Genomic DNA, 23,584 nt, shown 5'->3' on the forward strand with positions numbered 1-23,584 from the left:
CTTGTCTGTGGCTGCCTGTGGGTGCGCGAGTGATGGCGACTCCCAGCGCTTACTCCAGGCACAGGCACAGCGTCCTACAGCTCCCAATGGTCGGGAAATGCTCGATTGAAAGGTTCGTTTTTCCATTGTTGTTGGATGATGGAAGGCCTAGGACATAAGATGTATGTAGGCTCATACAACTGTGAGCCCCAATTTGAGAAGGATGCAGAGATGGGTTGGCCCAACTGGGATTTGAACCTGTGAACCATAGGCTACCTAGAGGTTTATCCGTTTATTTCGATGTTTTATAATGCAGTACAAGTGGCCATCATCAGCTTGAGGATGCTAATCAGTTCCTCAGATTGTGGACGTTCTGGGTCTAACCAAATGTGAAGCATGGTTCCAAATCCTGTTCTCTTCAATGGCATTCCAAGGGATTTGTGATTAATCGAGTGCAGTCATCACTGATTCCCAACATAGGATCTCCTCCTGTTCGGACAGGGGATGGCAGCTGCTACCTGATCCTGGCCCGGGAGAGAGGTTTGGGGGGTTCGGTATTATGAGGGAGGATTATATGGGAGAAGATGGCACTCAGGGAGAGGTGGTGACCCCATCCGGAGAAATGCGGTATTCTTCTCTTCATAATGAGGAAGACCCTATGATTCCTAAGGGCGTGCTGTCACCTTACAAGTCCCTCCCATTGTGGGACTCAAAGAACCCTTTTTGCAAACCACTCTGGGCAGAATAACATTCAGACGTCGTCAGGTACACATCACTCACATTAAACATCCTTTGTCTCTGATGTTTTTATCCCAAGTAAGGGTCTCAAACAAAATACCATTGCAGATTGTGCTCACTTAACATCTTCTGTCTATAATGTTTGTGATTCAAGCAAAGATCGAAGCAACTCAGCTTTAAAAGCTCTAAAATTCACGTGGACTCCAACTCCCACAAAGTCTCAAGCACTGAGACGAGGAAGAGGAGAAAAAAGTTAGTGTGGATTGAAGAAAATCCAAAATTAACCTGTTGTCAGAATGAAAAGCAGCTGGACTGGACATTTAAACCTGGGTAATACCTTTCTTTGACAGGTGGAGACGAGAGATGCATTGCCGGACGCAGAACTGGAGGCAGACGCTAGTGCATGGTAATGGACCATGCTAAGAGAGTCCGGCTCTTACAAGCAACCGCTTGTGAGCCTGACTTACCAGAGAAGCAGGAAACCGAAAGATGCACAGCAGGTGCTGTGAAAGGACCACTGTAACACCGTCAATGGCAGCAGGTCTACTGGAAATGCGGTCTCCTGGAAAAGCAGTAGTTCTGCCGGCCGGAGAATGCAAAGCCAGAAAAGGAAACGAGCCAGGGTTTGCCGAACAGGGGAAGCACCTCTGCAACAGTGTATCATGGGTCAGAGGCTCCAGCAAACACCAGTGAGTCTGCCCATAGGAGCTGGGGACCGCAGGGCATACCGACAGATATATGCACACTTAAAACCTTGTTTTGAGTACCGACCAAGTAACTTTAAAAGACAAGATTTATGTAAGTCCTCATATAAGAGAAGTCAATATGGGGGAAAGTTGTAGTAAATATTATCACCAGCAAATAAAAAGTAATGAAGAAGTTGAAAGGCAAAATATGTACAAGTCTCCATATAAGAAATGTCAATTTTGGGAAAATTGGAACAAGCATTACCACAAGCAAATAACTAAGTGAAGACATTCACAGACAGGACTTGTACACGTCTCCATATATGAGATGTCACTATGGGGAAAATTGGAACAGGTAGTATCTAAAGTCAAGGCAGTATAAACAGTGAAGAAGTACAACTGTGTTACACAGAGAGAGAACTTTTTATAAAAAAGTCCTGGTGAAAGAAGTACCTCAGGCAGTGATCCTTTGGGTGAAAGATAACTGGCACGGGAGTACACCAGGGGATCTGCAAATCCCAGAAGGGGATTCCTCTCAGGGGAGTATACCAAGTAACCATATACAAAGGAAAAGACATTGTTGAAAGATACCTGGCAGAGGTGCATACGAGGGGATCAGTATTATAAGAAGCTATTGTGGAAAAGAGACACTGTGGTCATCCTTTAAAAAGCTATTGTGGAAAAGAGACACTTTTGATATTCTTCCAAAAGACAATTTTAGCATTCTGAAAAAACGTGTTGTATGAAAGAACTCTTAAGAAAGCATTGTTTGAAAATAACCCTTTACTATTCGACCTTCAACAATCCCGGGGAAGGGAAGGGAATCACATCCTGGATTCAAGGACTGTTTGTTGAATTTTTCATATTTGATTTGTGCACACCTTTTGCTAAATCAGAATTAGAGACATCTACTTTACACCTTTAATTGTTTATTTTAGTGTGAGGGTCAGGTATGTTTTGGACACAAGGACAGTTCGCATCACTTTGACGAGACATAGACTGATCTTTAGTTTTAGCTTCCTACGAAGGGAAACTCGCTTTAGGATAGGGACAGAGAGCCCTTTATCCAACCCCTTTTATTTTAATAAATAGGGCTAATGTTCGAGACATTACAACTTTGTGTCCGCCTCTCATTTCGTTCCCCTGGCAGTTTTCTATCCTTGTCCCTGCAGCGTTTCACATTGCACCCTGATCTTTTGTATGGGGATTGTGACCTATCCCATTCAATCTAGACACACACTCTCAGGAAGGCACATAAACCCCTGAGCTATTTCACTAGGATGTAACCCAGCAGGTTACACGCAGCCCTCTGCAGCCGGATTCTTTACTCCATTATGTATACAAGCCAGTGCCCTGCAGGCGACACACATCTCTGCAGTATGCACTCAGCTCACTACACTATTTTACCACATTATTTCAGGTATTGTTTTTGCAACTTAAGATGCCTTCTGTGCTTTGCAGTGGGCTGGAACCCATGGCCAATAAGAGGAGATGGAAAGAGGTTTCATAATAGTTTTGAAATTAGTTGCCTCATTGAAGTTAATTAAAGGTATCATTTTTGCCCAACTGAACAGTACTCCTTTTACCAACTTCAGACGCATGAAAGGCTGAGTGCCTGCCAGCAGACATCAGGTCTGTGAGCTACAGTTTGCCCAGATTTCTGGAACAGGTGCATTTACCCCTTAAGGTGTCTGACCGGAAAGACATGCATTAACTTGCAGCTATAATGTGTTGGGACAAAAGTATTTTAAAACACTCCTCTCCACCCTCTCGCCCCAGAGTGGCCATCAACATCACCGTTCCATGATTGTGCACCTTCTTGAAAATAGAATCCAATGTGTGCTGATGGAATCATCCAGTTCCCTTCACTGGTGTCTTATGACATCCAGTCAATGCAGTCGGGGCAACCCAATCACACGCAGCTGAAAATGCAACAAACATCCTACTAACTGGGCAATACAATCATACACATACACAGAAAGGAACATATGGGAGGGAACTCCAAAAACAAAAACTGGTAGGACCTGAACTAAAAACATTACATTTATTGTTCAACAAAAGTTAAAAATGCAACACATATTGCCAAATATTGTCCCAAAACCCCAATATAGAGGAAATTGTTGTTGCAACAAAAGATTAAGTCTGTACTATGTGCATCAATTAGCATATGTGTGAATTATCTTAAATTTATGAGCTCACAAATTGTGTATAGATGTTTAGGGCGCCTAGAAACACTAGTGTACAGGCGCGTTATAAATGCCATATCATATCTCTCATTATTTGCCATGTTTTGACATTTTTTATTTTGTTGAATTATGATGCGAAGATGTGTTGCATTTTTTTACTTTTATTGAATAATAAATGTAATGTTTTTAGTTTAGGTCAAGTGTCTCATAGCATACCCCAGGGAGCCTTACTTCCCCACATAATGCTTATGTTTAACCTTTACATGGACCCGACGAGGGTCCTTCTCGCTAAGAAAATACATCCTCATCAATCAATACGGAGATGATGCCCACTAATATCTGAAAGTGTCACCCTCCCAAGACATCCACACTCGAAGATCCTGCCTGAACCTAATCCATCTCCTGAGTTCCATCTCCATCCAGAGCTTGATTCCAATAACACCTAGTCCATCCAACAGAACAGAGACTCTTCCCAGACACCAAGCCAACCCTGGCACAACAGCTGACTCTAGGGGGATTCTCTCCCTCCCTCCTTTTCCCATTGCACACAGCTGTTAGGCTTCCATATTGAGTCCAAGCCCTCCAAGGAACAAGGAAGTTGCCTGGCTGATCTCTGGGCTCAGAGGTTGACTTGTGTCACCGCAAAACTCAAGAGTCTCCATTGGCCTGTATCAAATAAAAATACTTTGTATCCTAAACCAAGCCTCAGAAATTAAAAAAAAAAGAAAACAGACTTACACTGCCATTGGACAAATGCACACCAGTAGAAGCTCCACCTCCCCATGTCATGTATATCAAGCCAGTAAACAAACAGAACAGCCTGGAGGCGTTCATTCTCCACATACACTCCCATATTATAGAATTCGCACTGCATCTGAGACACTCCCCACCCTCTTACCCTTCACAAGACAATTCAAAACCTAACTCTTCAAATAATTTCTTCCATCAGAAAAAGGAAATATCTCCCTATTGACCACCCCTGCCCTCTACATCTAACCCGACACTACCCCTCTCTTTCTATGCCACTGTTTAGCTGTACCTCTCTGTTGTGCACTGTAGCTTGCTGCCTGTAAACATTCTATGTATTGCATTTTGCCTGATTTGCACTGTAGTTTGTTTCTCTGTGGAGTTCTCCATGGCCCTGCACTTTATGGCGTGTGCTCTCTTAATAGCCTAATCAAAAGGCAAATGAGAGAAATTAGTAGGATCGCACTGGACCTTACAGGTGGGGATAAAGCTGCCCTGTCAGAGCTCTCAGTACTGCGATGGTGAACAGTGAGAAGTCAGGATAGAGGTGCATTGTGAGAGCTTTAACTGAAGAGCAATGTAGTAAAGGGTCACGATCAGGAGCATGTTTGGCTTACAGGATTCCCTGTGTAATTCGGGACACAAGCATACCCCTTTAGCACTTGAACGTGTAAAAATGGCATTAAGAATGTTTACTTCGAGATTGTTGAAGTATCTTGCGCATGGCAGATGTTCTATGAGCAGGGGAGTTGCTAGGCCTGGAAAAGACCCGGGGGCTAAGCTGATGTCGGAACTGTTGGGACTGGGGGCTAGCTAGCCTTTTGGCTGTAGCTCCTGAGATTCTATCCGGGGCTACAACCAAAAGATCAGGGGCTATAGCCCCCTTAGCCCCCCCCTAGCAACGCCCCTGTCTATGAGATGTCGGCTGTGCTGCACATTGTCAGTGCTGCCTTGTTCCCTGTCCCAGGAGCACCTGCTGCATGAGCACTGCCTGCTGGGCCGCAGTGCCTCCAGCGGGCGCTCAAAGATAAAGGGCCAACTCGCTGCCCGGGATGCAGTAAAGCCCTCTCATTTCCAAGCACTGTGGGCCATCATCCCTTGGAATTATAGCATAGATAGCCCACGCATGCCCCCCCCCCCATGATGATGACAATGTACTGGCGGCAACAAACCATTTTACCGTATTACCCGTCCAACTCCTCTTCCCAATTTCCCATCCACCTCTACACCATAAACCAGGCGGCGCAGCTGTGGGAGTATATAGGTGAAGGCGCAGCTTTATTTGGATCCTCGGGTTCTGTGCTGGGCCAGTGTCCTAACTTGCCCCCCATAACCCTCTGTCAGAAATAGACTGTTCCTTGCGGGGGTGGGGTGAGGGGGTCCCACATCTATTCCTACCCAACCATTCCTCTTTACACATTTACTTCACATGACACCATTTTTTTTTTATTATTTGGATTTATTTAGAATTTTAAAGGCAAGGAGAAAGGCATTACAAAGCAATGTTCAAGATCCAGCAAAGTGATTTGCAAACAATTGAAACTTTCCGCCCCAAAAACTATGTTTCAACTATTCAAATAAGTTTCTCCCTACCACCCCCACCCTTCCCGGAACACTCTCTCCTCACTCCTTCACTGATGTACTTGTTTGAAAATGACTCGATCGATGCACAATGCAATTTCTTTAGCAATCGTACTAAGATTGGGTGCCTCTGTGTGGCATCCTCAGGGCTTTGATGTAGGTCTTTTCCAACATATTAGTTCAGTATACTCTCAGCAGGGGAGTAGATGTAACTATCCGTTCCCATTCCACATTCTAGCAATTAGTCTCCGGCATGTATTTAGATACAAAGTCTTCCCAAAGTGTGTCACATTGTGCAGATTTTGCATGCAGGGTTGAGGTATTTTTTCCATAACACAAATGTTCAATGCTACATTAATCCATTCTTGGTGTACTTTCAGATTTCCACTTAATTACTAGGGTGGCACGGGCTGCTAACAAGAGGTGAGCTGCTAGACCCTTAATTCTATTTCGTTCATCATCACACCGTTCAAACCCAAAGAGGATAAGAAATGGAGTCGCAGTCCTCTGAATTCCATCGAGATCCTTGATCCACCCCAGGATAAACCCTGATCCGGGGGCAGCTCCACCACATGTGCCAGTAGTCAGAAATTCCACATTTACTCCAGCACAGCGGGCTCAGCGACTGAAATATTCTGGAGAGCCTGAGGGGGTCATACTGCCACCTGTGTAACAGTTTGATCACATGAATTTTGTATTGGCTAGTTATAGAAACCTGGGGGGCAGCCCTGCACATCCTTCCCCACATGGCCGGATCAACTACTTCACCGAGATCTTTCTCCCATCTACCCTTCAGGGACAACGTGGAGCCCATCCCAGCTTCAATCAGTTCCCTATACATGGCGTATATTAATCCTTTCATTTCTGTTCAGGAATTCAACAGTTTCTCAAAAGGGGTAAGTTCTCTACCCTTGATCTGCAAAAACTGGAAGACAGACAGGGGCCCAAACCCAGGTCCTTGCCCAATTCTGAGATTGTGATGAAGGAGCCATTCTTCCACTACAGGCCAGCTTCAAACCAGGGCTGGAATTTCGCCAAATTGGGAATGCTTTCTCTGATGCCGGGGGTCCATCGATGACTCAGGGGGGACGGACATGAAGTAATTTTACGCATGTCACTTCCCTCCATCCATATTTCCCAGATGGTCCCCAGTATCGGGTGGTCCCTCAGTATCCATAGCAATTTTTCTCTTGGTACCCATAACTTCTGTCTCAGAAGCTTTAACTTACAGGCTATCAGTCCGTGTTCCAGGAGACAAAGCTCTTCCCTTTTCCTTTTCGCCTCCAAGATCTTATCTCCTCTCCCACTCTCCTCCCTCCTAGCCGCCTCATCTAAAAGACGAATCTCATTCTTGAGTTTATTCTCAACCAGATTCCTCTCTTTTCTTACTCAAGCCCTCTCTAATCAGGATTCCGCACCAAATCGCCTTCCCCGCTTCCCAACAGTTCATTTGGAAATCTCCCCAGTGTTGTTTATCTTGAAATATTCAGTAATTTAATTTTCCATCTCTGTTTTAAAGATAAGATCTTTCCAGAGAGTTTCATTACATCGCCATCAGCCACCCTTCGTAGGTAAGTTTTCCCAGTTAATGTCGGTCGTGACCATATCATGATCTGACCAGGCGACCGGAACGATATCTGATCTTATTGCGGTGTTATATAATTCTTCCGATAAATATACATAATCGTTTCTAATGAACGTATTATGGGGGGCAGAGTAAACAAGGGTACCCTTGTTCATCAGGATGGAGCTTCCGCCATATGTTGCGTAATCTGTATATATTGAACACGTTCGCAACTTCAGTGCGGCCTCCCTTAGCTGGTTCTCTCTTGTCAGTATTACCCGATTTCCTGTCCACGATGGGATCTGCCCATAAATTAAGGTCACCTCCGAGGAGGACATGACTGGTGGCCTCTAGCATGATTTTGGGGACTGTCTTAGCCAGGAACCTAGATTGTCCTGAGTTGGGGGAGTAGCCCGTGGCAAATGTAATGTTCACTTTTCCTATAGAGCCTGCTATCAGCAAAGCACGACCCTCTACGTCTGCCCATGTCTTGGTGGTCGTGAAGCCCAGCCCTTTTCTAATAAGTATTCCCACTCCCCCTTTTCTTAGAGGCCCAGAGCGCCAAAATTCAGACCCTGTTCATACTCCTAAGAGTCTCTGTTCTTCCCCTCTGGCGTATTTCGTTTCTTTGAAGAGGAGGATATCTAGTTTCACCCTGCAGAATTCTCGGTATACTAAGGCTCTCTTGGCTGGGGAATTAAGACCTTTGACATTCAACATTCCAACCCTAAGGAGGCCTCCCATCTGTTGGTCTGTATTAACCGCCATTTGTGATCACGAGCATCAAATGATCTCTTAGTAGAGATTGGTAAACCAGTGTACTTTTAATCAACCATACATGCACCAATTTGTGTCTCGATGAGGATTGGGTCCAGACCCACCCCCTTCCCTTTCCCCCTTCCCTCGTCCCTCCACCCACCTCCATCCTCCATTCCCAGTTGATGGCGTCCGACCAAGATCAAAACGCTGATCTGGTATCGGACCACCAGTGGAGTCCGTTACCTGACGGTCCCTTCTCACAAAACATTCTCAATAACGTTTGAGCCCCCATTCCACTTCCCCTCCCCACTTCCCAGATCAAAACATAAATTCTTTGAAGAAATTTGAAAACTCATCTCTCACATAAGTTCACCCACAGTAACGCACTTATCTTTCCTCAGCAAGGAGAGTCCGAGCATACAGAGTCCTCCCCGTGTCCGGACAGGGCGGGGTCCGGATCACAAGTGACCCATCAAACAGTCCGCAGTCGCACTGCACACTTGTCATGACCCTCGCCCAAAATCCCCTCTGGCAAACCCATTGGCCAGGTGGAATCAGGACTCGGGCCTCTAGAGCCTGGCATCCTCTTCAAAAGCCCTCATGGGGCCAGTCCATAGAGGCAACATTAAAGAAAGCAGTAGAGACATTTACAAATTACGAACGGCTCAAAAGGCCTACCTTGCCGGTCGCCTCTCGGCTGGAACCACTCCGGACATTCCACTTGCGCTGAAGAACACCGCGACCTACAAGGAAGGAAAACACAGGTTAGCAAAGGCAAGACTTCGCAGCGCAGCGCATAGCACTTACTTACCGCATCATAGCGCTCTTAATGCGCCATCATTTACCAGCGGAGCTCAACCAAGCCAGTTCGCCGCGCTGAAGCTCCGCATACCTAAGGGAGAAAAAAGAGACCTTTTAAACAAAGAAAGGCATGCAGGATAGCAACAAAACTAAAGAACAGCAATAAGACCTACCTGAACAATATCAAACGGCTGTCGTCAGTGAAGTAACTGGACCACACTCGCCCATGAAAGACAACGCGCCCCTGCAAAGAAGGCAGGACGGAGAGCACACCTAATTCTACCACAAGGTGAGGAGAGGGCGCCAGAGGGACTGAAACCAAACGGGGGTGGAGGGAGGATACTTACCCCAGTCGGTCAGTCTTGAACACAGTCCCCCTGTATTTTCTGGCAGAACCTTCCCCGCAGACCACATCAGGGCAAAGCTGAGAAGCATACCAGCGAGTAACCCAGCTGGGTGGCGTCCCTGTGGAGACAAGGTGAGTGTAACAACACTCCTGGTATCTCCATCATGGGATGTTTCTACTTCACAGCAGTGCAAGCAGAGGGGAGAGTCTCATCCTTGCAGGACCCTCCACCAGGTTATATCCCCAGAAGATCAAATTCACAAGCGTCATGGGTGACCTGATGACAAGCGGTGGCAAACTTTAGGAGATCTATTCAGGCATCCAACAGATTCAATTATCTCCTTCAGGTGTAACATTGCCTCTTCTGAATTTCCTCGATCCCTTGACCCTTCTCCTCTTTGGCCCTTGAAGTTGCCATTGTCTTCCACTGCGTCCTGCTTCCTCTTGGTCTCCACTATCATCACATGTCTCCAAAGGTTCTGAGATACAGATGCGGATCTCTTTTTCGGATCCCAGCGCACTTTCTTGCTGTCATGTTCGAAAGAGAGGGAGAAAGGGTGACCCCATCTATATTGAATCCTGCGTTCCTTGAGCCATTTCGTAAGGGAACCGCAAATTCGCCACAAGGTCAGAGTCAGGGAAGATAGGTCTTGAAAGATAGTGATACGTGCTCCTCCGAGGGTAACTGATCCACTAACCTTGGCCTTTTCCATGATTCTGGCCTTATCTTGGTACGTATGGAAATGGGCAACAACCGATATCGGTCCACCTGTTGGGCGGCCGGCCCTGTGTATCCTCTCCGTTTTTGGTTCATCTATCTCCTCATTTGCGACCAATACCTTAATTATGTCATGGATCGTCTTCCTGAGGTCTCCTTCTGTTTCACCTTTCTGTTCCGTGATGCCGAAGAAGCACAAATTATTCCACCTCTTGCGATTTTCCAAATTGTCAATTTTGAGACTAAACTCTTCCTCCCTCTGCTCTATTTCAGCTATTCGAAGATCCATCTGCGTTTCAATGGTGTCTATGGAGGCTTGGTTATTCTCAACACCTTCAAGTCCCTTCTCGATCTTATCCATTCGCTGTGTGATCTTATCAATCTTTCCACCTAAATTGGCCCCCATGTTCTTTATTTCGCTCAGGAGAGCAGCAATGTCCCCTTTGGTGGCTGCTGATTTTGTCCCGGAGGCCTCCATGATCGGGGTACCAGTGCTCTCAACAACATGAGGGAATGGAGAGTAGGCAAATTTGGCTAGCTTGAATTTAGTGTCCATATACACAGAGGTGGCTCTTCCCCACCCTCTTATTTAGACTGCTCAGTGGTGAAGAGGGGGACAAGGAGGTTTCAATACAGCTTATCGGTCCAAGGAGGGCACACGCCCAGTTTCTGGGGGCCCAACACTTAAGGAGAGAGGAGGGTCCGTTCTCTCCACGTGTGGATTCCCGATGTGGACGCAGTGGGGTCTTTGATGTGGTCACAGTGTCGAAGGGTGCAAGTGCCTGCCAAGTACTAGTTTCATGCGGTGTCTGTGGAGGTCTACTCAGTCTGCCCTTGGCACGGATCACTCCGTGGCGATTCCTGTGCTGGGAGAGGGTGAGCTCTCCGGGGGTCTGATTCTCTAATTACTATTCTTTATCCGGGCTTCTGTTTGCCCATAATGGCTGGAAGGGCAGATCTTTTGTTTAGCATTTGGAAGTCCAAAAGATCTGCATCAGGTGGTTCCAGAATGGATCCTGGGGTGTATTTCACTATATGTTGTTCTTTCGTTTCACCACTCGTTTCATCCGGTTCGCTCAGTTTCTTACTGTTCGATCCCGGAATGTAAACTCTATTCAATACAGGGTAGGCAATCTCATGTTCGAGGGTCCTGCGCTTCATAGGGAGTCTTTTCGTGGGGAGCACACTTCGTTTGACTCCTCAATTGACCCAAAGCCAGGTAGCTGTTAGGACACACCCTGGTGTGGCTCCAGAGAAGGTCCAGGCTTGTTGTCTTGGGCCTCTTTCATCTGCCAAGTGTTCAGATGCCCTTCAGAATGATTCCAGAAGTAGGGAATTAATCAAATTACGTGTGATGAGTGCGGGGAGCAGCTACTGATTGATTCACCCTCTGCTGAGCCATGAGCACCTGCAGCATGTGTGATAGTCTAGTGCAGGTCTCCTAATGGTTCTGTTGGGCTCCGCTGCGGGCCACAAGTGTGTCAGGGAGCTCAACCTCTTGCTGCGGATGTTTATGGTGAGGAGTCTGCATTTACAGGATAAATCACTTCAGATCTTTTCGTTGGCTCGTGTTGCCTGTATATTTTTTCGGGCTTCAAGTGCTGGGATCACTTCATTTGCCTCTTGAATGCGTTGTGCCCAAACTCGTAACCAGCACTGTAACGTATGGAGGAAGTTGTAGTTGTGCCACAATGCGGTTTGGGTCTATTTAAAAAAATATTTTGTTTCATTAACATGAATTACATACAACTAATTACAATAAAATATACCACAAAATGTATTAACAGTCTGACAATTCCTTTCCTTATGCACTTTGGCCTGTGTACATGGGCTTTGACACTAGTTTGCAACTAAAAAGGGTGAGCCAATAAAGCCACTGGTGTAGCGGGGCCCACACACAGCCTCCCACCCCCTGGTGCAGGGGACTCCACCAGTAAATGTCCTGGGAGGGGGACCCTCGAAAAAAGAAAATAAATAAATAAAACAAACAAAAAATATAAATGTTTCTTTTTGAAGTCACTCTGCCTTCATAAAGAAATTATTTCTGTTACAGCATAACCGAAACAATGTCTTTATGAAGGCCGAGTGACTTCAAAAAGAAACTATTTCTTTATGAAGTCCGAGGTCTGGACTCACCTCCATGTCATGGGGTGGGGTGAGCCTTATAACTTAAAAAAGAAATAGTTTCTTTTTAAAGTCACTCTGCCTTCATATAGAAATGATTTCCGTTACGGTTCAGTCCTCTAATGGAAATAATTTCTTTATGAAGTCAGAGGGACTTCAAAAAGAAACCATTTATTTCTGAAGTAATAGGGCTCTCCTCGACCCCATGACATGGAGGCCTCAAGATCCTCTGCAGATGATGTGAACAAGCGTTCCTAGCTGCTGCAGGGAGCAGAAGGCCTTAGTCCCTGGACCAATGGATTAAAGGTAAGAAAATATATTTTCTTTAAATGTGTGTGCATGCATGTGAGGGTATGTTTGTGTATATATGTATATAATCTAACGTGCATGAATGAGTGCATGATGTATGGGTGGCTGCCTGGGTGTGCCTGTGAGTGTATGGTGAAAGGGTCCACACTTAAATGTATGGGTGGCTGGGTGTGCGTATGTGCCTGCATGGTGAAAGGGTGCCCAGATGTATGGGTGCCTGCCTGGGTGTGTGTGCCTGCATGGTGAAAGGGTGCACACTGAAATGTATGGGTGCCTGCCTGGGTGTGCCTGTATGGTTATAGGGACTTAAATGTATGGGGTCTGCGTGTGTGTGAATGGTGTGTGTGCTTGTGTTTAGGGGTGCACCAAAACCTACATTTCAGGGTAGGGGGCAAACCCTTCAAATGTTGGGTGAGGCGCTAGCTTCACAGGTAGTGGGCACATGTTTTTGTGTTGGGACAGTTAACTCCTTTACACGTTCTAATGAGGGTATTCTAGTGCAGCTTCAATGTTATTAGCAGTTTAAGTCTCCTGGCCCTTCTCTACCCTTCGAATCACTCCCCTGGTATGCAAGTACTAAACCCACATCACAATTTCAATCGCTTAAAAAATGCAGGTACTAACAGTGTAATGCTTTACGTTAGTAATTGACGGGCATTTGTTAACAGCGAAACCCAGGTGCTGTTTAACATCTGGTCCTGTTCTGTCCGGCACCTGCTCTGTAGGTCAACCAGGACGAGTCAACATAGCCAAAAATGTCATGGGGGGGCTGAAACCCAGTCTGCTCAATTGTGTTGCACCACTGCTCGTGTTTAATGCCTTGATTACTTATTGGTAATCTTCATTACTCCTAGTGCTATTCTTCCTTGTCCAATACACGAGTATGGAGGTAATGCCCTCATGTCCCGCTACCTCTAATTTTGGGCGTTGGGTTAGGGGGTGGGAGCTAGAGGGGATGTGTGGGGTTAGGGGCAGGGATTGTGCGATAAATCCTAATGGTCATCCATGTCCAGGCTAAGCAGGCATGATATGAGGTATTAGTGGCTAGATAGGCATTTTGATGCAGCCAGTCTAGTAATTTCTTAGTTTGGCTTGACTTTTTTTTTTATTGGGCATCTCTGATAAAGCAGTCCTCCTAAGTGTTATGACCTGAGTAGACTGGCAGTTGAGCGCTGCCAGTCTAGCCGTTATCTACTGTGGCATTGTATATTTATCTGGGCATCTGTGATAAAAATAACCACGATAAGTGCTTCAACTGGCATTTTGGTGCAACCAGTTTAGGTATGTTTAAATATGGCCTGGCATGCTTTACTGCAATATGTTATTGCATGTCTAGACTGGTCTACATTGTGTAGCCAGTTGGACATGTTCATTGTGACATGGCATTTTTGACAGCAAAGCATTACATTCATTAAAGCATTAATGCTCCTGGGCACTGTTGGTGACTTGCATGTATTGGATTTTTGGATTGTTTTTACGCTACAAAACAATTGCAAACGCTCTGGCTTTTTAGCCAATTTTTCTCAGAAAGTGTGCTGTATAATGCATTAAACCACATATTTATATATTTCTCTTAGTGCAGTGTGCGACGTACCCCTTCAGCAGCACATTTGTGCGTTTTGCACAAGCGTAGTAATCTAGGCCGGCCCAGAGTGTGGTGCGACCCATGATTTCTTTTCGAGCTGGAGGTGTGGGGGACCCCCTCAGTATAGCTCGAAGGGGGTTGGGGGGCCCAAATGTTGTGCTATGCCCCTGGATAAAGCGTCATGACCCAAGTGCTCATCAGCGGTGAGATAAAGAGTGCCACGGTCGGCAGGTTGCCAGCAGAGCGTCAGGACCCCAACGAACACATCTCTTTCTCTGTCGCTGGATCTTTGCGTCAGGCCTAGATGAGGGGAGGAGTTTCTGGGTGGCAAGGAATGGGTGGAGAATAAAAAGGGTTGTCCCATGCGCCACTAGGATGGCCAACTGTCCCGCTTTTCGTGGGATTGTCCTGCAATTAGGGACTCTGTCCCGCCGTTTGCAGAGTGGCTGTGCGGGACGCAGGTTGTCCCGACTTTCGTCAGGACAACCTGCATCCATCACAGCCACTCTGCGAATTGAAGTGGGCATTTAAACAGGACGGCGCTGACGCCGAAAAATACTATCAAAGAGTTGGCCACCCTATGTGCCACATTATGAATTTGGCTATAATTTTCTATTATTTCCGCAGAATTACAGCTGAATTCCATTACCGTTTCCTTCACTCAGTCCAATGTAATTAACTGTGGCTGGCGAGAGGTGGTAAAGGGGTGCTGCAGCCACAAAAGTGCTGCCACTTTATTACTGCACCACCGAACATTTAATGAGGCCCATGTCCTGCGTATTATTTTCCCTAATGAAAAACTCGTTGTAACTGATCTGGGATGCGGCTGCTATGTGGAGCGGAATTTGGATTGCACCCCTCCTCGCTCGTGAGGGGAGTGGCCCTCTGCCTCAGTGCTGGAGCAATGCCGAGGACGTGATGTGCTGTGCCAGGAAGGTAGGCGAGCCTGCGTGCGTGGCCTGTGTGTACATCTCCCCATTCTATTTCACAACGCTGGTTTTTGCGTTACTGCTATTTAATGGGTCGTTATTTTTTTATTTGCAGTTGTTATACCCAAAGCAAAGTCGGAGCTCAGTGATCTCTTCACGGCTGTCCTTCTGTGAGAGACTGGCACGATTAGCAATTTAAGGAGCATTGTAGAGTGTTGTTTGTTCTCCACTAAATCCTGTCCTGCCAGGCGTTGGCTTGCAGGATGCAACCGTTAGAATGGGTGTTGGTGAGTATTTGCTGACCATGAGTCTGGATTCCTGGAGGCCCGCGCGGCTTCCAACAGCAACGCATTGGCCGATGGCTTTGTTTTGTTTACTACGGTTTCTGTTTGAAACCAGGCGCCATTTTTCTCGTCTGCGACTCCTCCTTGGACTCGAATCTGCCCTTCACCTCTAAATGCCAGCGCTCTGTTGGCAGTCATCAGCAGTTGGCTGCTATTAACAGACCACCCCACCCTCCGAGGCGAGCATGTTTCTCGGAGCTGCTTTTTAAATGTTAAAGGTATTTCGTGAATCAGTAGGTTTCTTGTCTGTGCTGCGCGAACCCAGTCACTGGCACGTCTCTTGTTCTCTCTCACACACCCTGCTGTTTCTGGACCGTATTCTAGTCTAAAGTATTTGACCGAATTTCGCAGCGTCATTAGAAAGATTCCATAAAGCTATGCTAATAAAATATGTAGAATTACCAGACCAGCATAACACAAAATGTGGGGGCGCACTGTTGGGTCCGGTGCGGGCAGGGGTGGACTGGGAACCAAAAGAGGCCCTGGAAATAATGTTCAAAGTGGCCCCATATTACACATTTTCTGCAAGCCCAACCCTTTTCCTATTTGAAAATTTGGAAATAGCACAAAAAAGTGGCCCAGGGTGCCGAAGCCTACCAGGAAATCTCCAGAGTTCCCTATAGGCCAGTCCACCCCTGGGTGTGGGACCCCCTCAAAGCTCCAGGAAGAAGCACAGGCCATGCCAGATTCCCAGGCATACCACTCTAGGTGAAAGATAGCAGTAAGTGTTTTAATCAAATCTTACAATTTTGATATAGTGTAGAAAAAAAGTGGGGCAGCGCCTGTCACCTGGCACCCAAACGTACCAGCCGACACTGTGCACAGCCAGTAACGTTACTATGTGCGTGTCAGTGGTGTGGGCAGCAGTTGGTGCCAGGGCGCGTGCAGCTCCTCAGAGGGTATATAGCATTACATCAGTCAGTGTCAGTGGTGGCAGGTGAGCATTTTTTGAATGGGGCATTTACATCCCCCCACAAAGTGGAGTGAACCACCAAGAGTAGTGAGGGAGCGCTAACTAATGTAAGAGGCTAGGGAGTGGTTCTTCCCGGGAACATTTTTAAACTAATGTGTTGAAAAGGAGAATTTTACATCTCAATTTTTTAGCAAAACTGGGTAACATGCCACACAATTTACAATTCGTTCTCTGTGGTAGCACATGAAAAAATCCACTAGATGTCGTGTCACCAAAGGTACAAAGGAGAATTTTACAACATTTTAATAATTATTGTACCCACTGCATATGCTAGCATTTTCATTGTATGCTACTGTCAAGCAGCTTCGTCACCATAAATGGCAACATTGATGATGTAAATCACTGTTATGATGCGCCCAAAATGTATCCGAGTATAGTCAATGTCAATCACTGTCATAAAGCATCAGCCAATTGTCACTGCAAATCACTTTCACAACGCTGCAGCCACAATCTATGCGAGTATGCTAACTGTGAACACTTTCATGATGCTGCATTTACAATCTGTGACGGTAACAGTCATTGCCAATCACCTTCATGAAGCTGCAGCCACAATGTGTGCTTTAATGAAGTTGTGCCAACAATCGAAACAGAAAGGCCATGTAGCACTTTTGGAATACTGTACACAAACAAAATAGGCCATCACTGTCAGTAGAAATATGAGGTAGCCCTCTCTCCCCTCCAAACACATTTATGTGCCTAGGGATGGCAGCAGCGCCTTAGAGGTCTCTGAGCGGCTGCCCCCATGTAGGCAGTCTTATCACAAAACAAAATAGTTATTTATTTCAGGATAATAAACTAGCACTTTGCAACGCATATGTTACAGGCTGACTTTGCTGGTGCCCTCAGGCCGTCACGTTCCTCGGGTCTCTTGCAGTATCCAGTAGCATTCTTATCGCCACCTTGCCTTTTTTACTGAGGCTTTCACCACCTTAGCAACTTGCTGACAAAGAGCCTAATAGCTTCTGAGTAGACCATTGCTGTTTTATCAACCACTGGCTACAAATCCTGTGATAATCTGCAGCCCCCTACCTGCATTCCTTTATAAATCCATTATGATCTGTGCACCACACGGAGGCGTCCGACTGGTTTTCCCAGCTGTAGGCATGGGGGCCCACAGACATTATTTTGAAAAATGGGCCCCACAAACTCTGACACTTTTTCAGCCAGGCCTGCATGCGTACATGCAGATCTTGCGCGCGTGCATGCACACACACACACACTCTCTCTCTCTCTCTCTCTCTCTCTCTCTCTCTCTCTCTCTCACTCTCGCTCTCTCTCTCTCTCTGCAAAACAGTAAAACATGCATGTGTATGAACAACTTTGTTTTACTTACCTTTATGTTCATACATGTCCAGGCATTTGATAACCCTGAACTCTCACCATTATTGGGCAATTTGAGCTTGCTTCATTTCTGTAATGCAGCACGTCCAATATGTCATAACAACATAACAATAGGCCCAAATACACATGTAATCACACACAAGTGAAACTGTCAGGATGTCGTTTTTGTCATAGCAGGGCCCCCGTATCCCTCGCTGTGTGGGTGGCCAATGTCAGGGGGCCCCCTCAACGCAGAGACCCACACCCCACGGGCTGTGCAGGGGCCCCTGCTATGTAAGTGACCCCGGTCCTGTGCACCATTGACACTATTCCACTTAAGCGCATGGTTCTAGGTACAGTCATCACTTTGCATTGGCCCTGCAGTGCAAAGGCAGGAATCATTGGCTGGGCTATGTGAGTGACTCTCTCTCTCTCTCTCTCTCTCTCTCTCTCTCTCTCTCACTCTCGCTCTCTCTCTCTCTCTGCAAAACAGTAAAACATGCATGTGTATGAACAACTTTGTTTTACTTACCTTTATGTTCATACATGTCCAGGCATTTGATAACCCTGAACTCTCACCATTATTGGGCAATTTGAGCTTGCTTCATTTCTGTAATGCAGCACGTCCAATATGTCATAACAACATAACAATAGGCCCAAATACACATGTAATCACACACAAGTGAAACTGTCAGGATGTCGTTTTTGTCATAGCAGGGCCCCCGTATCCCTCGCTGTGTGGGTGGCCAATGTCAGGGGGCCCCCTCAACGCAGAGACCCACACCCCACGGGCTGTGCAGGGGCCCCTGCTATGTAAGTGACCCCGGTCCTGTGCACCATTGACACTATTCCACTTAAGCGCATGGTTCTAGGTACAGTCATCACTTTGCATTGGCCCTGCAGTGCAAAGGCAGGAATCATTGGCTGGGCTATGTGAGTGACTCACCCACTTGCACACCCAGAAGTTTGGAGTCATTGACTGAGATAAATGACTCACTCACTCCTTCATTCACAGAGTATGGGATCTAGTGGACCTAATTCTAGAGGCACCACCAGGGGGGTGGGGCAAGACCACCCTTATAAATACGCTGCCCCCACACCACCACCGGCCCGGCTGACGGTTATGTGTTGGTTTTGTTGCGCCACCCAAGATTTCCAGTGATCTCATCAGGCCACTCCTATGAAAAATGTCTGGGGGCACCACTGCCTAATTCACAAATCATTTGTATAACATTTTATAACTTGCATGAATAAGTCGCACCTTATTTATAAAAGGAATCAGAATGTACTTTACAAAGAGGTGCTCATTCGTATCACCCACCCGCCCACCCTCCCTCATGTGCACAATCGTGCAAGCCAGGATGAGGGAGGGGATGGCTCCAGGCAGTACTTAAATGCGCCTTCAGTATTCACAAACAGGGCCTCCAACAGCATAGAAAATGCCCGCATTTCCCAGCCACTGTCTGGAGCAGGTGCAGGGCCACGCCCAATCGCCTGCAGTGACTGAAGCTGCAGGCCAGAGGAGAATCCTGTAGGGAGCTTGGGAGTAGCAAGGGGGCCACCAGGGGAGGAAGGCAGATGGGTAGGAGGAGATTACCCTGAGAAAGAGGAAGGGAATAAAGCACCTGCTCCTTAGCTACAGAGCAGATTACATAAATGGGGGAGCTATAGAAACACAAAGAATTCAGGGGTACTCACAACCGAAGAAGTGAGAGCTGTCTCAGGCAAGTGGCTTCTCACAAGGATTGAAGGGCAGTATAACCCATTCATTGTGGCAGCTCTTCTGTAGTTACTCCCACAGTAGTAGAACTTCAAATGGGTCCAGTTCCAGGGAGGAGAGAAACTCATTTAAAACTCATTTAAAAAAATAAAATTTGCCCCAATAAAAGAGCAAGAGCTTTCAGACCGCTCTGCTATCTTTGTGCGTCTGTTTGGGGGGTTCCGTGTGAAAATGTCGTCTGACAAAAATGTCGCCAAAAAATGGCTGTGATTTGCAGGGACATTATCACATTGAACATGCGGGCGACACCCGCGCAAACCCTGCTCCCCTTGACCCCATATATATGGTCACCATATATAAAGTCCCACAGACTTTTCCCAGTGACCATATGTTTGGTGACCATATACATGGGGATAATATTAACAGATACCTATAACACACCCCACTCTCTCTCTCTCTCTCTCTCTCTCTCTACTCTGCCCTCTTCTCTGTACCACATGCCCCATCACTTTACCCAACTCCCCACTCTCTCTCTCTACTCTCTCACACTCTCTATACCACACTCTGCCTTTCTCTACCACACTCTCCATCTTTCTACCACACTCACACAAACTTCTGCAGCTCTCCTTTCACTCTAGCACAATCCCATCCTCTCTCTACCACACCCTCTTACAATACTCTACCTTCCCTCTCTACTGCACTCAACCTCACTACCACACTCCTCCCTCTATCACAGTAGACCTCTCTACCATATTCCACCCACCCTCTCTACCATGCTCCACATTCTTTCATACTCCAACCTTTTTCTACCAGACCCCCCTTTCTCTACCTTCTTACGACCCACTCTCTTCCACACTCTACTCTTTTTACTACACTCCACCTCTCTCTGTAGTACTTTCCTGCTCACTCTAACACACTTCACTCTTTCACTATTACATTCCACCCTCTCTTTCTACCACACTCAAGCCTCTCTCTACCATGCACCCTCTCTCTACTACTGAACCCTCTCTTTCTCTCCAAACCTCCCCCTCTGAGTCTACTACCTATCTGTTACTAACATCATGTCCTCTCTACCCCACTCTTCCTTTCGATCCCCTTTCGATCCAACTCTGCACCACTCTTACCTAGCACACTCTCCCTGTCTTCAACTCAATACCTCTCTGTCATGTTCCACTCTATCTGACACTCTCCATCCTCTCTCTCTCTTAGACACTCCACCCTCTCTCTCTCTCTCTACCATGCTCCACCCTTTCTATACAACACACCTCTCTCTCGACCACAATTGTCCCCTCTACCAAACTTCACCTTCTCACTGTACCACACACCACCTTCTCTACCATTATCCCCTCCCTCTATCAGCCTCCCACCTCCCTTTACCACCCTCCCTTCTCTCTCTCTACCACCCCCCTCTCTCTACCACCCGCCCCATCTACACCATATGCCCTTTCTACCACACCCCACCCACTCTCTGTCTACCACACTCTCTCTCTCATTGCACACTACCCACTCTCTCTCCACCTGCTGTCTCTACACCACACTGCTCTCTCTCTCTAAAACAATCCACCCTCTCTGTCCACCACACTCTACCCTCTCTCTATACCACACCGGCCTAAATCTCTACCTCTTCCCCTTGCTACCACACCACCCCCTCTCTCTACCATACTTTCCCTTCTTACCCCACTACTCTCCACCCTCTCTCCCTAACATACTCCACTATCTTTACCCTACTTTCCTCCCTTTACCACACAGTCCCTCTTCATATACCACACTCCCCTCTCCCTCCACCATACTCACCCTTTCCCTATACCACTAACCCTTTCTCTCTACCGCACCTCCTTTCTCTCTACCACACTCTTCGTCTGCCTCTACCTTACTCTACCTCTGTCGCACTCCCCTTTACCTGTACCACATGCTCCTCCCTCTCCCACACTATCCACCTCCTACCATGCTCCCATTATCTGTCACACTAATGTAGAAGAGAGTGAATGCATGTTCCGGAAAAGCACATTTATTGCATGCAAACGGCTTGGGGGGTGGGGGGATTAGTCAGCTTCATAAAGCTGAAAACTAACGACTCCACCCAGTGTTAAAAAAGTTACAGCTTTTATGCACAAAATCAAATAATGTACATTATTACACCTAACATTTATGTCATCCCACCATTCCCACTGGCTAAATCCTATAAAAAGAACCTAAACATCTCCTATATTCTCTAACCCCATTGGATACAGTCATGTCATCCTGAAAATATAACCTTGATCAAATCTCATCAAAGAGAGGGAGGAGTGACGATAGGGGGATTCCTTTGATTGCACAATAGCTACCTCATCACCCCAGGCAAGCTGGCATCTCAAACCTCTCCCTCAGCATTCATTTGCAACACCTCATGCGACTTCCATCTTAAATCATATGGCCTCCCTAGCACGTATCCTGCTTATATTCCTGGGAACCCAAATGGAATCATAGAACACTGGTCAAGCTCTGCCCTCGAGCATCCATTTCATTTATTTGCTGACTAAGCCCAATCCAACCCTCGCAATCCCAACCGGACTGGCTGGCCACTCAATAACAACACTTTGTGTTCCCAGGAAGTTTGTCACTCGCATCTACACATCCATCTAACTATAAAAACAAACCTAATTGCGGTTCCTTACATTCCCGCCTCCAGGAACCATTTGGCCTGCTATCAGCATCTTCCCAATGTGTTCTGCTTCCTTCCCCTTTCCTGAACTCAGTCCTCCAAACACTCGCCGAGGGAAGGAAACTCAACCCCTGCAAACTAGAAACTCTGCGCCTAAGGCCCTAACTGTATTAAGGTCATTATATTTTTCATATGTCAGGCCACCAACTCTTCTCCTGAAATGTAATTTCCACGTCTGTCCATGCTTGATGTAGCATTTCTGAGCCATAGGCCTAAACCATGATAACAATTGTCAGGTCCTATTAAGTAAATGCGAGTACTGCTACAGAAGAGTTGATATACATCACAGTAGTATTATTGTGTGAGAGTCAGGAAAGAGAGCCAAATTACTTAGAACTAGAACACTGCAGTCCTTCTGCATAAACAAAGCAGTTTGGTTCTGCCCAGGCCTTTCAGGGCCAGGTGCCAGTGTTGTAGTAAACAGAAAACAAACAGATAACGGCTCCGCAGGAAAACTACAAATCCCTGTCGAATTATAGTTTTTGTCCGCTGACACTTTTATTGGAAAAATGCCTAGTGCTGAATAACAAAAGACATCCTTGACTAATATTTACACAAGAAAGCTGCTGTCCACTGAACACATTTCATGGAACGATTCCTAGTAGCGAATGATGCTTGTGCCCTTGATATTTTTGTTTGGAATATTTTTCAGTGCTGGATGAATTTTGGTAATTGTTGGAGTGGAATAGGAAAGGCCCAAAAAAGGTATAAATAGAGAAAGCTCAGCACCTGCACAAGCTGTTTGGGGCGGCGGAGTAGGAAGACCAGAAGACAGATGGCTGGAAGCAGAGGAACAGCCGCAAGGCATTCAGATGGGAGGGGTTATCTCCCTCCTAATTCTTTTTCTGGATGCTTGAAGCCCCAAGCTGGATTCTGGCTATTTTATTATGCTTAGCAGAACTTGAATTCATTTTGAGCTGCTTGGGGAAAGATAATTTCTTCACTCCCTGGCACCTCCCAAGCCACTTCAGCTCACCCCCTAAGAGCAGACACCTTATTCTGGATTGCCCATCTGCTGGCACCAGTAAGTCTGATGGATATTTAATTATATTTGAAGCATTTTTGATGAAAAGCTCATGGTGCATTAATAGGTGGCTTTTGGTATTTTTTCCAGTTTTTCAATTCTTTCAATTTGTTCAATGTTTCAATTTTTCCCTGAACTGTGGATTTTTCCAAGCATCCAATCCTATCCAGCCCTCATCTCTCTACCCTCTACAGTTAGTGAGTATGAGGTGTTTTGTTTTCCCCTTCATTTGATATCCCATTGAAAAAGGTATTTAGATATTGATTGAAGCAAATGCTTCCGTGAGATTGCCTACCATGATTTGGCGAGGCAGGTGCTAGATTGCCAAGCATGATTTGTGAGGTTGCCTATCACAACCTTGTGAGTCAGGTAGATGGTTTCTAAGGTGACTCTGATTTCTTGGAGAAGGTTGGTCAGTCTTAGTCTTGATTTGAGGTAGAGGCAATGACA

The 23,584-nt window shown here is 46.3% G+C and overlaps 1 protein-coding gene across 1 annotated transcript in view; it reads left to right on the forward strand.

The window, feature by feature from the left end:
- LOC138581303 (solute carrier family 22 member 4-like) overlaps positions 1–23,584 on the forward strand; it is a 745,421-nt gene that overhangs the window by 170,549 nt on the left and 551,288 nt on the right. The window lies entirely within an intron of this gene.

The sequence above is a fragment of the Ambystoma mexicanum genome, chromosome 3p (assembly GCF_040938575.1).
Source record: "Ambystoma mexicanum isolate Mex_15411 chromosome 3p, UKY_AmexF1_1, whole genome shotgun sequence".
In the NCBI taxonomy this organism is placed as follows: Eukaryota; Metazoa; Chordata; class Amphibia; order Caudata; family Ambystomatidae; genus Ambystoma; species Ambystoma mexicanum.